This window comes from Aquarana catesbeiana, linkage group LG05 (genome assembly GCF_042186555.1).
Source record: "Aquarana catesbeiana isolate 2022-GZ linkage group LG05, ASM4218655v1, whole genome shotgun sequence".
Lineage (NCBI taxonomy): Eukaryota > Metazoa > Chordata > Amphibia > Anura > Ranidae > Aquarana > Aquarana catesbeiana.
The window spans coordinates 3,245,432-3,261,710 of record NC_133328.1 but is presented as its reverse complement, the minus strand read 5'-3'; the positions used below and the strand labels follow the sequence as shown (position 1 = coordinate 3,261,710).

At 47.4% G+C, this 16,279-nt stretch overlaps 1 long non-coding RNA gene across 1 annotated transcript in view; it reads left to right on the top strand.

The window, feature by feature from the left end:
• The window catches only part of LOC141145758 (uncharacterized), a 91,951-nt gene that overhangs the window by 12,339 nt on the left and 63,333 nt on the right, over window positions 1–16,279 (top strand). The window contains exons 2-4 of the long non-coding RNA XR_012244628.1: window positions 4,433–4,591; window positions 12,648–12,870; window positions 14,180–14,223. This is a non-coding gene — a long non-coding RNA (uncharacterized lncRNA). The remainder of the gene's footprint in view (window positions 1–4,432; window positions 4,592–12,647; window positions 12,871–14,179; window positions 14,224–16,279) is intronic.

Sequence of the window (16,279 nt, the reverse complement as noted above, 5' to 3'; positions counted from 1 at the left end):
GAGGCGGCACTGCTGGGCACTGATCAGGAGGCACAGGTGGGCACTGATGAGGCGGCACTGCTGGGCACTGATGAGGAGGCATAGGTGGGTACTGATGAGGAGGCACTGATGAGGAGGCACAGGTGGGCACTGATGAGGCGGCACTGCTGGGCACAGATGAGGAGGCACAGGTGGGCACTGATGAGGCGGCACTGCTGGGCACTGATGAGGAGGCATAGGTGGGTACTGATGAGGAGGCACTGATGGGCACTGATGAGGAGGCACAGGTGGGCACTGATGAGGCGGCACTGCTGGGCACAGATGAGGAGGCACAGGTGGGCACTGATGAGGCAGCACTGATGAGGAGGCACAGGTGGGCACTGATGAGGCAGCACTGCTGGGCACTGATGAGGCGGCACTGCTGGGCACTGATGAGGAGGCACAGGTGGGCACTGATGAGGCGGCACTGCTGGGCACTGATGAGGAGGCATAGGTGGGTACTGATGAGGCAGCACTGATGAGGAGGCACAGGTGGGCACTGATGAGGCGGCACTGCTGGGCACTGATGAGGCGGCACTGCTGGGCACTTATGAGGAGGCACAGGTGGGCACTGATGAGGCGGAACTGATAGGCACTGATGGCAAGGCACAGGTGGGTACTGATGAGGCTGAACTGATAAGCAGCCCTGATTAGCACTGATAGGCGGCACAGATTGGCAGCACTGGTGGGCACACAGGCAGCAATGATGGGCACTGTTGGGACTGCACTGATAAGCAGGACACTGGTAGTCAGTGCCCTGATTATCAGTGTAGATGTCCCTTTAACAGAAGCCGGTTATCGGCTCTCCTCTCCTCATGCTGTCAGCGCGAGGAAAGGATTGCTGATAACCGACTTCTATTTACATGGACGATCAGCTGTGATTGGATACAGCTATTCATGTGGTAAAAAGCTACTGATTGGCAGTTTACCACAATCTGTAATCAGCAGCGTCCTCCGGACACTGTGATCATAGAGCGACCCGCCCACACCCCGTAGCTGGCGCTTTCACGGGAGGCCATCATATGGTGGCCCCCCAGAACTAGCTGTCCGGGCTCCAGCTGTCATTTGGCTATTGCGCGGTCGAGAAGTGCTTAAGTAAATAACAGCAAATATATATAAAACCATTTGCCGACCGTGCACTTTAGTTTTCCTGCTACAGCGCGGGCTGGCTGCACAGAATCACATATACTGTATCTCACAAAAGTAAGTACACCCCTCAGTGACATTTGTGTAAATTTTTTCTTCTATCTTTTCATGTGACAACACTGAAGAAATGACACTTGTCTACAATGTAAAGTAGTGAGTGTACAGCTTGTATAACAGTGTAAATTTGCTGTCCCCTCAAAATAACTCAACACACAGCCATTAATGTCTAAACCGCTGGCAACAAAAGTCAGTACACCCCTAAGTGAAAATCTCCAAATTGGGCCCAAAGTGTCAATATTTTGTGTGGCCACCATTATTTTCCAGCACTGCCTTAACCCTCTTGGGCATGGAGGTCACCAGAGCTTCACAGGTTGTCACTGGAGTCCTCTTCCCCTCCTCCATGATGACATCACAGAGCTGGTGGATGTTAGAGACCTTGCGCTCCTCCACCTTCCGTTTGAGGATGTCCCACAGATGATCAATAGGGTTTAGGTCTGGAGACATGCTTGGCCAGTCCATCACCTTTACCCTCAGCTTCTTTAGCAAGGCAGTGGTGGTCTTGGAGGTGTGTTTGGGGTGGTTATCATGTTGGAATACTGCCCTGCGGTCCAGTCTCTGAAGGGAGGGGATCATGCTCTTCTTCAGTATGTCACAGTACATGTTGGCATTCATGGTTCCCTCAATGATCTGTAGCCCCCCAGTGCCGGCAGCACTCATGCAGCCCCAGACCATGACACTCCCACCACCATGCTTGACTGTAGACAAGACACACTTGTCTTTGTCCTCCTCACCTGGTTGCCCCCACACACGCTTGTCACCATCTGAACCAAATACGTTTATCTTGGTCTCATCAGACCACAGGACATGGTTCCAGTAATCCATGTCCTTAGTCTGCTTGTCTTCAGCAAACTGTTTGTGGTCTTTCTTGTGCATCATCTTTAGAAGAGGCTTCCTTCTGGGACGACAGCCATGCAGACCAATTTGATGCAGTGTGCGGCGTATGGTCTGAGCACTGACAGGCTGACCCCCCACCCCTACAACCTCTGCAGCAATACTGGCAGCACTCATACGTCTATTTCCTAAAGACAACCTCTGGATATGACGCTGAGCACGTGACCTCAACTTCTTTGGTGGACCATGGCGAGGCCTGTTCTGAGTGGAACCTGTCCTGTTATACCGCTGTATGGTCTTGGCCACCGTGCTGCAGCTCAGTTTCAGGGTCTTGGCAATCTTCTTATAGCCTAGGCCATCTTTATGTAGAGCAACAATTCTTTTTTTCAGATCCTTAGAGAGTTCTTTGCCATGAGGTGCCATGTTGAACTTCCAGTGACCAGTATGAGAGAGTGAGAGCGATAACACCAAATTTAACACACCTGCTCCCCATTCACACCTGAGACCTTGTAACACTAACGAGTCACATGACACCGGGGAGGGAAAATGACTAATTGGGCCCAATTTGGACATTTTCACTTAGGGGTGTACTGACTTTTGTTGCCAGCGGTTTAGACATTAATGGCTGTGTGTTGAGTTATTTTGAGGGGACAGTAAATTTACACTGTTATACAAGCTGTACACTCACTACTTTACATTGTAGACAAGTGTCATTTCTTCAGTGTTGTCACATGAAAAGATAGAAGAAAAGATTTACGCAAATGTGACTGAGGGGTGTACTTACTTTTGTGAGATACTGTATATACGTGATTCTGCATTTCCAGGCAGGCTGTGCTGTGATTCCTCAGAACACATGCTGATCACCGGGTCCCGGCCAATGACTGACCACCAGTGATTGGCTCTGAGGTTCACTGAACACAACTCTGTGAATGTAAACAACACAGAGCCGTATTCAGTGATGAGGGATCTCTACTAAGCAGGGAATGAAAGCAACTAGATCCCCAGTAAATGCAGCACACAGTACAAACATAAACACTGGTTAGGCACATATTTAACCCCTTGATCGCCCTAGATGTTACCCCCCTTCCTGCCCAGTGTCATTAGTACAGTGACAGTGCACATTATTAGCATTGATCACTGTATTAGTGTCACTGGTGATGTCAGTGACAGTTAGTCCCCCCCCCCCAGGGTCAGTTAGTGTCAGATTCCCCGCTGCACTATCACAGTCCCATTAAAAATTGCTGTTCACCACCATTACTAGTATAAAAAAACTAAAATAAATAGAAATTCCGGTATACAGTATATATCCCATAGTTTGTAGACTCTATATCTTCCACACAAACCAATCAATATACAATTATTGGGATTTTTTTTATATCAAAGACATGTAGCAGAATACATTTTGGCCAAAATATATTAAGAAATCAGAATTTTTTTTATTGAATATGTATGATAGCAGAAAGTAAAGTATATATATATATTTTTTTTAATGACGGTATTTTTCGTTTATATTATAAAAAATGAAACCCCTCCCAGAGGTGATCAAATACCACCAAAATAAAGCTCTATTTGTGTGAACAAAATGACATAAATTTTATTTGGGTACAGTGTTGCATGACCGCGCAATTACCAGGTAAAGTAGCTCAGTGCTGAATGGCAAAAAAATGTCCCGGTCGTGAAGGGGGGTAAATCTTCTGGAGCTGAAGTGTTTAATAAAGTCCTGTAAGTTGGGCTCTATCCCATGGGCTTTGGTGCGTGGGAATGCGTATCCCCGTTGTGCACATACGGATCACCGGTTCTACCGCCATGGTTGGTGTTCCTCTCCGATTTACTGAACCCCTTAAAACCAATCTGAACCCCTGAGTGCAAGTTTATTACTTGTGATATGTTAGTGAAGCTCTAATTATCATTACATTTACTTCATATTCTACCGCGTTCTTCTCAGAAAAAAATTGGGCCGTCTTATGGTGGTGAATGGATATCTCTTGTTTCTTTTCTTTTTTTTTTTTGTTTATTTATTTTTTATTATTATTATTATAGGAAAACTGCCCCAGTGTGTTAAAGAAAAACTTTGACTGTATATTTCCTGATCAATCACCAAAAAACACAAAATAAATTCTCTTACTTCTGAAGTTCTGGATGATTCCATTATGTGTACATTATTTGTTCGTTTTACCCTTAGTAGGCCTTTCAACAATAATGTGCATTTTTTTTTTTTTTTTTATCCTAAACACACTGACCCTGACCTTTAACCCCTGACCCAGAGCTGTAACCCTGACGCTATCCAAGAACAAGGCCTTATCTATCTATCTTATACACTGGTCAGCCATAACATTATGACCACCAATCTAATATTGAGTATTTCTCCTTTTTTCAGCCAAAACAGCCCTTACAGATCGAGGCGCGGACATCACTAAACCCACGAAAGTATGCTGTGGTATCTGGCATCAAGCCGTCAGTAGTCCTGTAAGTTGCGAGGTGGGGCATCCATGGTTTGGACTTCCCATAGCGCATCCTGGTGCCATCTCCCCCCCAGGTAAGTGGCGCACACGCCTCCACCCATCCACATATCGGAATAGAAAACATGATTCATCAATACAAGGCCTCCTTCTTCCATTGCTCCGTGGTCCAGTTCCGAGGCTTGCGTGCCCATTGTAGGGGCTTTTGTCTGTGGACACGGGTCTGCATGGGCACCCTGACCTTGAAGTCTCCCCACCTTCGTCAATGAGCCTTCCCTCCCCACCTCCATCAATGAGCCTTCCCTCCCCACCTCCATCAATGAGCCTTCCCTCCCCACCTCCATCAATGAGCCTTCCCTCCCCACCTCCATCAATGAGCCTTCCCTCCCCACCTCCATCAATGAGTCTTCCCTCCCCACCTCCATCAATGAGTCTTCCCTCCCCACCTCCATCAATGAGTCTTCCCTCCCCACCTCCAGCAATGTGCCTTCCCTTCTCACCTCCATCGATGAGCCTTCCCTCCCCACCTCCATCAATGAGTCTTCCCTCCCCACCTCCATCAATGAGTCTTCCCTCCCCACCTCCATCAATGAGTCTTCCCTCCCCACCTCCAGCAATGTGCCTTCCCTTCTCACCTCCATCGATGAGCCTTCCCCCCACCTCCTTCAATGAGCCTTCCCTCCCCACCTCCATCAATGAGCCTTCCCTCCCCACCTCCATCGATGAGCCTTCCCTCCCCACCTCCATCGATGAGCCTTCCCTCCCCACCTCCATCAATGAGCCTTCCCTCCCCACCTCCATCAATGAGCATTCCCTCCCCACCTTCATCAATGAGCCTTCCCTCCCCACCTCCATCAAGGAGCCTTCCCTCCCCACCTCCATCAATGAGCCTTCCCTCCCCACCTCCATCAATGTGCCTTCCCTCCCCCACCTCCATCAATGAGCCTCCCCCCACCTCCTTTAAAGAGCCCTCCCTCACCACCTCCATCAGTGAGCCTTGGCCGCCCATCACCCTGTCACTGTTTTTCCTGCCTTGGACCACTTTTGGTCGGTCCTGTCTGCTGCAGACTGGGAACATCCCACAAGAGCCGCAGTGTGGAGTTGCTCTGACCCATTCGTCTGGACCAGGGGTAGGCAACCTCGGCCCTCCAGCTGTGGTGAAACTACAAGTCCCATGAGACATTGTAAGAACCTGCCAATCACAGGCATGACTCCTAGAGGCAGAGGCATGATGGGATTTGTAATTTCACCACAGCTGGAGTGCCGAGGTTGCCTTCCTCTGGTCTAGACATTACAATTTGTCAACGTCCCTCCAATCCTTACACTTATCCATTTTTTCTGCTTCCAACTCATCAACTTCAGGGACAACATGTTCACTCGCTGCCTAATATATTCCACCCACTTCTAGGAGCCCTTGGAAGGAGATAATTATTTTTATTCACTTTACCTGTCAGTGGTCAGAATGTCATGTCTGATGGGTGTATTGGTTTTTCGCATCCATTCTACTCTGGCTAGGATACAATGTGTCTTTTGCTCCATTCAGAGAGTACAAGGGTGGGTTTTACTGAGTGATCCCTGTGATAGCAAATCACAGGCTATCACAGTGATCGAGAATCGGTCCTCCCAACTCCCGGTCATTAGTACGAGATTAGGAGCTGTCGGCGCACTTTCAATTGATGCAACACATCGGAAGAAGACCCCCCTCTAAAGCCGTATTTATTGTTATGCAGGTAACAGGTTAAGGGCTCATTCTGAGGTGCAGAAAGTTTTCTATCATTGATAAGTGTTTGACCTCGGTCTGTTTTTTTAACTCACCCACCCCCTCAAATCTGGTTTAAATATGACCTCCAACCCCATTTATTGCCATGAACCTCTCCCCTAGTCTATAGCCCTGCAGGTCCTTCCCTTCAATCTGTAACCTAATTCATTATTAGAGGTCCTCCATCTTCTATTCTGCAATTTGTCTGAGCATGGGCCAAGGCAGCCGGATTATTCTCGGTCCCTCCCAGTGATTTGTCTACTTGGTCCACCACATGTCCAACCTTGGCACCAAGGAGACAGCAAGCCATTTTGTACAAGGCAAGGAGCTGGTGGTGACAGCTCGATCTTCATGGTGGTAACATGCACAAACGGCAGTGCTCAATGATGGAGCATCTCAGAAGAAGATTCCCCCCCCCCCCCCGTGACACCACATATATTTGTAATGTCGCCATCACCAGATTAAGAGACCTGTTCACATGAACTGCTCAACACAGTCCCAAGGCAATGTGACTTATGTCGTATGACTTCACCTCACACCAACAATTGGTGCGCACCTAAAACAAGTAGGACATGTTGAATTGCTGCCCAGAGCCTTGCGACGTGTTACAACACATCCCAATTCATAATAATTACATACAAGTACATCTAGCTCAATGGGAAAAAAAACAAGCGATAGAAAACCTCCAAATACACCAGGGGTGGGCATTTAATTTTTTGCAGGGGCCACATGAGAAATTGGGACTGTTGTGGAGGATCAATCCAATATTTATAGATTCCCTTCACTGTTATACATGCCCCATCGTGAAATGTCTCTTCTGCAGCAAGGAGTAAGTTAAGGCTGACTAGTGGGAGGGTAGGCTCTGCCACTTACCTGTGGGTTGGAGAGCGGGTCCTGGCAACATCTCCTCACATGTCCTCACCCGCATCATATCCTTGTTTCCCACCTCCCATGGACTGCACCAGTCGCTGGAGGACCACACCACACCTGCTACACAGCTGAAGATGCTTGAAAAGTGCAGAAGTTGAACTATTGCCATCTAGCACAGCTGCCATCTTTGTGCCTGGTGGTTCACCAAGGGCAGAAGCACAGCTGCCATCTGGGCATCCGGCAGACCAACAAGGGCAAAGGCACAGCTGCAATCTTGGTGTCCACTGACCAACAAGGGCAGAAGTACAGCCGCCATCTTGGCGTCTGCTTTACCAACAGGGGCAGAAGCACAACCGCCATCTTGGCATCTGCTGGACCAAGGACAGAAACACAGCCACCATCTTGGTGTCTGCTGGACCAACAAGGGCAGAATCACAGGCTCTATCTTGGCGTCTGCTGAACTAACAAGGGCAGAAGCACAGCCGCAATCTTGTCATCTGGTAGACCAACAAGGGCAGAAGCACAGCCTCCATCTTTGCGTCTGCCAGACCAACAAGGGCAAAAGTACAGCTTCCATCTTTGTGTCTGCCAGACCAACAAGGGCAGAAGCACAAGCTCTATCTTGGTGTCTGCTGGATCAATAAGGGCAGAAGCTCAGCCATCATCTTTGTGTCTAGCAGACCGAGGGCAGAAGCACAGCTGCCATCTTGGCGTCTGGCGGACCAACAAGGGCAGAAGCACAGCCACAATCTTGTCATCTGGTGGACCAACAAGGGCAGAAGCACAGCCGCTATCTTGGTGTCTGGCGGACCAACAAAGGCAGAAGCACAGCTTCCATCTTGTCATCTGGTGGACCAACAAGGGCAGAAGCACAGCCTCCATGTTTGCGCCTGCCAGACTAACAAGGGCAGAAGCACAGGCTCTATCTTGGCGTCTGCTGGACCAACAAGGGCAGAAGCACAGCCGCTATCTTGGTGTTTGGTGGACTAACAAAGGCAGAAGCACAGCTGCCATCTTATCATCTGGCAGACCAATAAGGGCAGAAGCACTGCCACCATCTTGGCATCTGGGGGATTACCAAAGGCAGAAGCACAGCCCCCATCTCAGCATCTGCCGGACCAACACAGGCAGCAGCACTGCTGCCACCATCTTGTTGACTGGCAGAGATTTCTATTTTCCAGTTGACCTTATGCAAGCCGGGCAGAGACAGCAACAGGTCCAGATGTGGCCCAAGCGCCATAAAATGCCCAGGTCTACACATTCCTATACCCACAGATGATCCAGAGGAAGGCAAAAAAAAAACAATAAACCATGAGGCAACATTCAAAGCCTTGTAGAAGGTCATATTTTGTATTATAATCCCAGCTGAGTACCTGTGCACAGAAAACATATTGCTGCCGCAGAAGTGTCTCCGACCTCATGTTCTAATTTGGAGGATGGCGTCCATTAATATTAAATATGGCAGGCAGATTTCGCTTCATAACCATAAGTGAAGCCCTGTCATCTTTATCACTTTACACAAAGCCCCATCAATATTCTCCAGTCTTCCTTCTTCCGGTAATTATTCCCCGCGTGTTCGCGGATTGTGTTTATAGACGGTGATAATGACACCCATCACTCATGGAAGAATCTGCCGGCCGGTTATCAGGACTCCTTCACTATGATTTATTTTGATGAATAAACACTCGGCATCGCGGTCGTCCTTCATTCTCCCGCGGTTCAGCTCGCGCTCTGAGTTCAAGGTGATGAAGGCCTTCCTGGGAAAATAACATCATTTTAAAGGATTACTTCTCAATTTACAAGAAAAGGAGATGAGTAAATATGTCTGAGGGGGGAATACAGGCGGAGCCAGACCAAACCAGGTGATTGAAGGCAAGTCAGAGGATCGTGGCAGGTCACTACCTCGTATTAGTGTTAGGGTTACAGGGAGGATTAGTGTCGGGGTTACAGGGAGGATTAGTGTTGGGGTTACAGGGAGGGTCAGTGTTGGGGTTACAGGGAGGGTCAGTGTTGGGGTTACAGGGAGGGTCAGTGTTGGGGTTACAGGGAGGGTCAGTGTTGGGGTTACATGGAGGGTTAGTGTTGGGGGTCAGTGTTGGGGTTACAGGGAGGGTCAGTGTTGGGGTTACAGGGAGGGTCAGTGTTGGGGTTACAGGGAGGGTTAGTGTTGGGGTTACAGGGAGGATTAATGTGGGGGTTACAGGGAGGGTTAGTGTTGGGGTTACAGGGAGGGTCAGTGTTGGGGTTACAGGGAGAGTCAGTGTTGGGGTTATAGGGAGGATTAGTGTTGGGGTTACAGGGAGGGTCAGTGTCGGGGTTACAGGGAGGATTAGTGTTGGGGTTACAGGGAGGGTTAGTGTTGGGGTTACAGGGAGGGTCAGTGTTGGGGTTACAGGGAGGGTTAATGTTGGGGTTACAGGGAGGATTAATGTTGGGGTTACAGGGAGGGTCAGTGTTGGGGTTACAGGGAGAGTCAGTGTTGGGGTTACAGGGAGGATTAGTGTTGGGGTTATAGGGAAGGTTAGTAGTAGGATAACAGGGAGGGTTAGTGTTGGGGTTACAGGGAGGGTTAATGTTGGGGTTACAGGGAGGATTAGTGTTGGGATTACAGGGAGGGTCAGTATTAGGGTTACAGGGAGGGTTAATGTTGGGGTTACAGGGAGAGTCAGTGTTGGGGTTACAGGGAGGATTAGTGTTGGGGTTACAGGGAGGATTAGTGTCAGGGTTACAGGGAGGGTTAGTGTTGGGGTTACAGGGAGGGTTAGTGTTATGGTTACAGGGAGGTTTAGTGTTAGGATTAAAGGGAGGGTTAGTGTTGGGGTAACAGGGAGGATGAGTGTTGGGGTTACAGGGAGGGTTAGTGTTGGGGTTACAGGGAGGGTCAATATTGGGGTTACAGGGAGGATTAGTGTTGGAGTTACAGGGAGGGATGGTGTTGAGGTTACAGGGAGGATTAGTGTCAAATATATTATATAATGCAGCTCAGTGGTCCTCAGATGTGGTGGCTGCATTCGTTTTTCTTTTTTTCAGCAATACCTGCAAGGATGCCTATCGGCAAAGGTGAGTTTACTGCAAGACCGGCGTGTTCGGTGGAGCCAGCTGCACCCAAACCTTTTGCTGGTATCTTCCCTGCAATTGCCTCTCCAAAATTATAAATATATATATATGTGTATAATATATATTTACATATATGTGTATATATATCTAGATATATACAGCACATATCATATTGTATCTGCCATAGCCATGTAGAGGACTGTGACTATAGAACACATTAGAGAGAAGCTCCTTCAATGTCTGATGTTAATTCATCATCACAGCTCCATATTCTCCACTGACAGTACTGCCACCTACAGGCTGCAGAGTAAATGACATGGACCCAATAAATCAGCCACTGACTATTGGACCTGTTCATTCTTTTTAGGTCACCTTCCTCTTCCTTAATGAAAATATCTGCACTCTGGATAACTGATGTGTAAGAATAAACACACAAAGGTACATTCACCTCATGAGAGGCTCTGCTCATTATTTTATCTCGGATCATTTTACTCATCGATTTTGTTCATTTCACTCACAATAACAAACATCACTTCAGTCTGGGAATTATTTAACACCCCCATTCACACTGCAACTTGTCATGAGACTTTGGACATCAGAGACAAGTCGTATTCCAAGGTTTTAACCACTTAAGGACCGAGTCTCTTTCTGAGATTTGTTGTTTACAAGTTAAAAACTATTTTTTTTTTGCTATAAAATTACTTCGAACCCCCAAACATTATACATTTTTTTTTTCTAACACCCTAGAGAATAAAATGGCGGTCGTTGCAATACTTTCTGTCACACCGTATTTGCGCATCGGTCTCACAAGCGCACTTTTTTTGGAAAAAATACACTTTTTTGAATTAAAAAATAAGACAACAGTAAAGTTAGCCCAATTTTTTTTTTTATATTGTGAAAGATAATGTTACACCAAGTAAATTGATACCCAACATGTCACACTTCAAAATTGCGGCCCGCTTGTGGAATGGCGACAAACGTTTACCCTTAAAAACTCCACGTTATAAAATTCTACAGGTTGCATGTTTTGAGTTACAGAGGAGGTCTAGGGCTAGAACTATTTAGAATTACATGCGATACCTCACATGTGCGGTTTGAACACCGTTTTCATATGCGGGCGCTGCTCACATGTGCGTTCGCTTCTGCACGCGAGCTCGGCGGGACGGGGCGCGTTTAAAATTATATTTTTTTTCTTATTTATTTTACCTGTTATTTTTTATTTTTACACTGTTCTTTAAAAAAAAAAAAAAAAATGTGTCACTTTTATTCCTATTACAAGGATCCCTTGTAGTAGAAAAAAAAAGCATGACAGGACCTCTTAAATATGAGATCTGGGGGGCCAAAAAATCCTCAGATCTCATATATACACTAAAATGCAATAAAAAAAAATTTAAAAAAATTGTCAATTAAAAAAATACAAAAAAAAAAAGTCCCTTTAAGAGCTGTGGGCGGAAGTGACATTTTGACGTCGCTTCCGCCCTGCAATGATATGGAGACGGGTGGGGGATCATCTTCCCCTCACTCATCTCCATGTCGATCGCCTCCACCGCTACCAATGGCGGAGGGCACTGGAGCGCGGCGGGAGGGGGGGTGGCATCTCCCGGCGCCGATAAAAGTGATCTTGCGGTGAATGCGCCGCAGAGACCACTTTTGTCTGAAAGCTGCTGCCATAACAACGATATTCCTCTTCGAAATACCGACGTAAAACGACGGCGGGCGGTCCCGAAGTGGTTAAAAATGATAACCATTCATAGATGTGTGACTTGAAGTAGTTCATTCAGTACTTTGGTTGGACTTTCAACTTGAGGGTCAAAGACTTCAATGTTAACCTTCAAGAATTGCATGAAAGTCGTAGCTCAATGTTTTACATGCAATGGTAGGTCTCAACTTTGCAGAGGTCAAGTCGCACATATCCAAAGTTGTGTCAAAGTTGCACTCCAAAGTTGTGTGACTTTGGGGGTCATACAAGTGTGAATAGAGTGACAGTTGTGCAACAGTTTGTCCATTTCCATTGGTTGAAGCCAAAGTAGCATCCAAGTCGCACCCATCCAAAGTTTCACTCCAAAATCGATGCGACTTCGGCATTGTACAAATGCAAATTGATCCTAAAGTGTTTACATTTAAATACCTAAACATGATCTCCAACCAGGATACCCCGCTGCTAAAACGTTACCCCCTCCCTCTAGCTCAGGGGTAGGGGCCCTCCAGCTGTTGCAGGACTACAAGTCCCATCATGCCTCCGGGAGTAATTGTAACTGCCAGCCTTGCAATGCCTCATGGGAAATGTAGTTCCACAACAGCTGGAGAGCCCCCAGGTTGCCTGCCCCTGCTCTACCTAATTCCCCAATTAGATTTTTTTTTTTAAACCGATGTTCCCTATTCCTAGCTTGAGAACTTGAGGTCACATGACTTGCAAGGTTCTGAGTCTTCTTTCTTTTGCACTGTAGGGATTGGATGGTCCATCTTTGAACATCCATGTTCCTCCCAGGTGGATGCTTCCCATCAGCATGTTCTTCACAGGGACCTGGAGATTCCAGCAGTGCCATGGTGACATCATGATGAGGGGTGACAACAAGACCAGTCAGCTGTAGGCCTGGACTTTAGAGGATGGATTACTGGTCCCCACTACTGGGAAAGGAGCCATGAGGGGTCATGTGACAGCGGGCATCAGTGAGTAACAAATCGTGTCTTTTTTGGGTCTTTATTAAATTTGGGAATGAGTGGGGTGGTTGGATGAATGGATCGTTGGTTGGGTGGTTGGTTGGGTGGTTGGATGGATGGATGGATGGATGGGTGGTTGGGTGGTTGGATGGATGGATGGATGGTTGTTTGGGTGGTTAGATGGTTGGGTGGGTGGGTGGTTGGATGGATGAATGGATGGATGGTTGGTTGGGTGGTTGGATGGATGGATGGTTGTTTGGGTGGTTGGATGGATGGTTTGTTGGATAGTTGGTTGGATGGTTGGGTGGGTTGATGGTTGGATGGATGGTTGGTTGGGTGGTTGGATGGTTGGTTGGTTGGGTGGGTGGGTGGGTGGGTGGTTGGATGGATGGATGGATGGATGGGTGGTTGGGTGGTTGGATGGATGGATGGGTGGTTGGGTGGTTGGATGGTTGGATGGATGGTTGGGTGGTTGGATGGTTGGTTGGTTGGATGGTTGGATGGATGGTTGGTTGGTTGGGTGGTTGGATGGATGGTTGGGTGGTTGGATGGATGGATGGTTGTTTGGGTGGTTAGATGGTTGGGTGGGTGGTTGGATGGATGAATGGATGGATGGTTGGTTGGGTGATTGGATGGATGGTTGTTTGGATGGTTGGTTGGATGGTTGGGTGGTTGGATGGTTGGATGGATGGATGGATGGATGGTTGGTTGGGTGGTTGGATGGTTGGTTGGTTGGGTGGGTATGGCATGGCTTTTGCCCAGAGATGTACTTCAAAGCCAATACTTCCTTTTGGTATCATATCTCATGACATCTTATTTTATAACCATCACCTGCTCATGGAACCTCAAATGCTAGTCTAATTTTAAAGTGGACCTTTAGTCATTTTTTCATCTTTCCATCTATTAAATCTTCTGCTCTTGTTGTTGTTTTATCTTTGGATAGTAAAGCATTTTTTTTTTCTGCCAGTAAATCCACACAGCCCACTTCCTGTTTCCTCTCTGGTCATTAGCCTTGGCTCATGACATCATGCACAGCTCTCTCTCTCTCACTCTCCTGAGAGTTTGCCAGGAAGGGAGGCAGAATGAGTCATAAGGGGGCCAATGAGAGCTGCAGAGCTGGAGGTGTGTGTCTGTGTAAATCCAGGAAGTGAACAGGCAGCAGCTTCCGCTGCCCACAGTTAAAATGGCTGCAGCCAGACTCAGTGGAGGGAGCTTTCTGCAGCATATTTGGCAAATACAGAATTACAGTATATATAAAACATTATGCAAAGTGGTTGGAGAGAAGCTTCAGAATGGCAAATATTTTTTTTAATTACAGATTATGTGAGCAGACTGCAGTTCTTCTTTAAATATAAATTCCAGGTATGTGTACTTTTACATAGTTCCATTGTTCCAGCTCTGACCGATGTACTGTAACTATGTATATACCATTGTCTATTAAGGAGCCGCACTCCCAGCCTGACTGCAGTGTGGATATGAAATGGCCTCAGGCAGCTCTAGTTCACACCCCAACCCCTCAAACATGGTTTGCAAACATCGATCAGGGGGTTTGTCATGGAGGACCTCTATGACGCAACCATTTTGGGCAGGATGAAGCTCATCAGAGGGGTGTGGCCTGCAAAGGAGCGCTGCCTGAGGCCATTTCATATACATATACACACTGCAGTCAGGCTGGGAGTGCGGCTCCTTAAAGTGGAAGTAAACTTCCTTTACTGATTTATCCTATAGGTGATCCTATAATAAGGCTTAGCTATAGGTAGCACAAATACCTCCTAAACTTGCACCGTTCAGGAGATATTTACATTACATGCAGCCGGTGACATTACTGGCGCATGCACTCTGAAGGAATGGCCACACGTTCCGTTCCTTTCCGAGTCCTGTGCCGAGAACTGCGGCTCATGCGCAGGAGTGACGTCATCGCGCCTCCGGCCAGTCATCATTTGGGTAATGCGCAATCCTGGTGCTCCCTCTTTTTTCGTTCTTTTACAGGTCACAGTATGTGTATTACCATACTTGGCTGATGCCCCTGGAAGCTGGAGATCACTGAATTAGACACTTCTACTACACAGCTACTACAGTGATCTCCACTTGCTTTTGGGTTCCATGTTGAGCAGCTAATTGAAAGAGGTGAGGAGTGTGACATCACCCCTCCCCTTTCCCGGCCTTCCTACCTCATCCAATCAGAGACATCAATGCATCTGTCTGCTCACTCAGTATGGGAACCAAAAGCAATTGGAGATCACTGAAGTAGCGGTGTGGTAGTGGTGTAATAGTAGGGTAGGTAGTAGTGGTGTCTACTACAGTCATTTCCAGCTTCCAGGGGCATCAGTCATGTATGGTATATACAGTATCTGACAAAAGTAAGTACACCCTTCAGTCACATGTTTGTAAATCTTTTCTTCTATCTTTTCATGTGACAACACTGAAGAAATGACACTTTGCTACAATGTAAAGTAGTGAGTGTACAGCTTGTATAACAGTGTAAATTTGCTGTCCCCTCAAAATAACTCAACACACAGCCATTAATGTCTAAACCGCTGGCAACAAAAGTCAGTACACCCCTAAGTGAAAATCTCCAAATTGGGCCCAAAGTGTCAATATTTTGTGTGGCCGCCATTATTTTCCAGCACTGCCTTAACCCTCTTGGGCATGGAGGTCACCAGAGCTTCACAGGTTGTCACTGGAGTCCTCTTCCCCTCCTCCATGATGACATCACAGAGCTGGTGGATGTTAGAGACCTTGTGCTCCTCCACCTTCCGTTTGAGGATGTCCCACAGATGATCTATAGGGTTTAGGTCTGGAGACATGCTTGGCCAGTCCATCACCTTTACCCTCAGCTTCTTTAGCAAGGCAGTGGTGGTCTTGGAGGTGTGTTTGGGGTGGTTATCATGTTGGAATACTGCCCTGCGGTCCAGTCTCTGAAGGGAGGGGATCATGCTCTGCTTCAGTATATCACAGTACATGTTGGCATTCATGGTCCCCTCAATGATCTGTAGCCCCCCAGTGCCGGCAGCACTCATGCAGCCCCAGACCATGACACTCCCACCACCATGCTTGACTGTAGACAAGACACACTTGTCTTTGTCCTCCTCACCTGGTTGCCCCCACACACGCTTGTCACCATCTGAACCAAATAAGTTTATCTTGGTCTCATCAGACCACAGGACATGGTTCCAGTAATCCATGTCCTTAGTCTGCTTGTCTTCAGAAAACTGTTTGTGGACTTTCTTGTACATTATCTTTAGAAGAGGCTTCCTTCTGGGATGACAGCCATGCAGACCAATTTGATGCAGTGTGCGGCGTATGGTCTGAGCACTGACAGGCTGACCCCCCCACCCCTACAACCTCTGCAGCAATGCTGGCAGCACTCATATGTCTATTTCCCAAAGACAACCTCTGGATATGACGCTGAGCACGT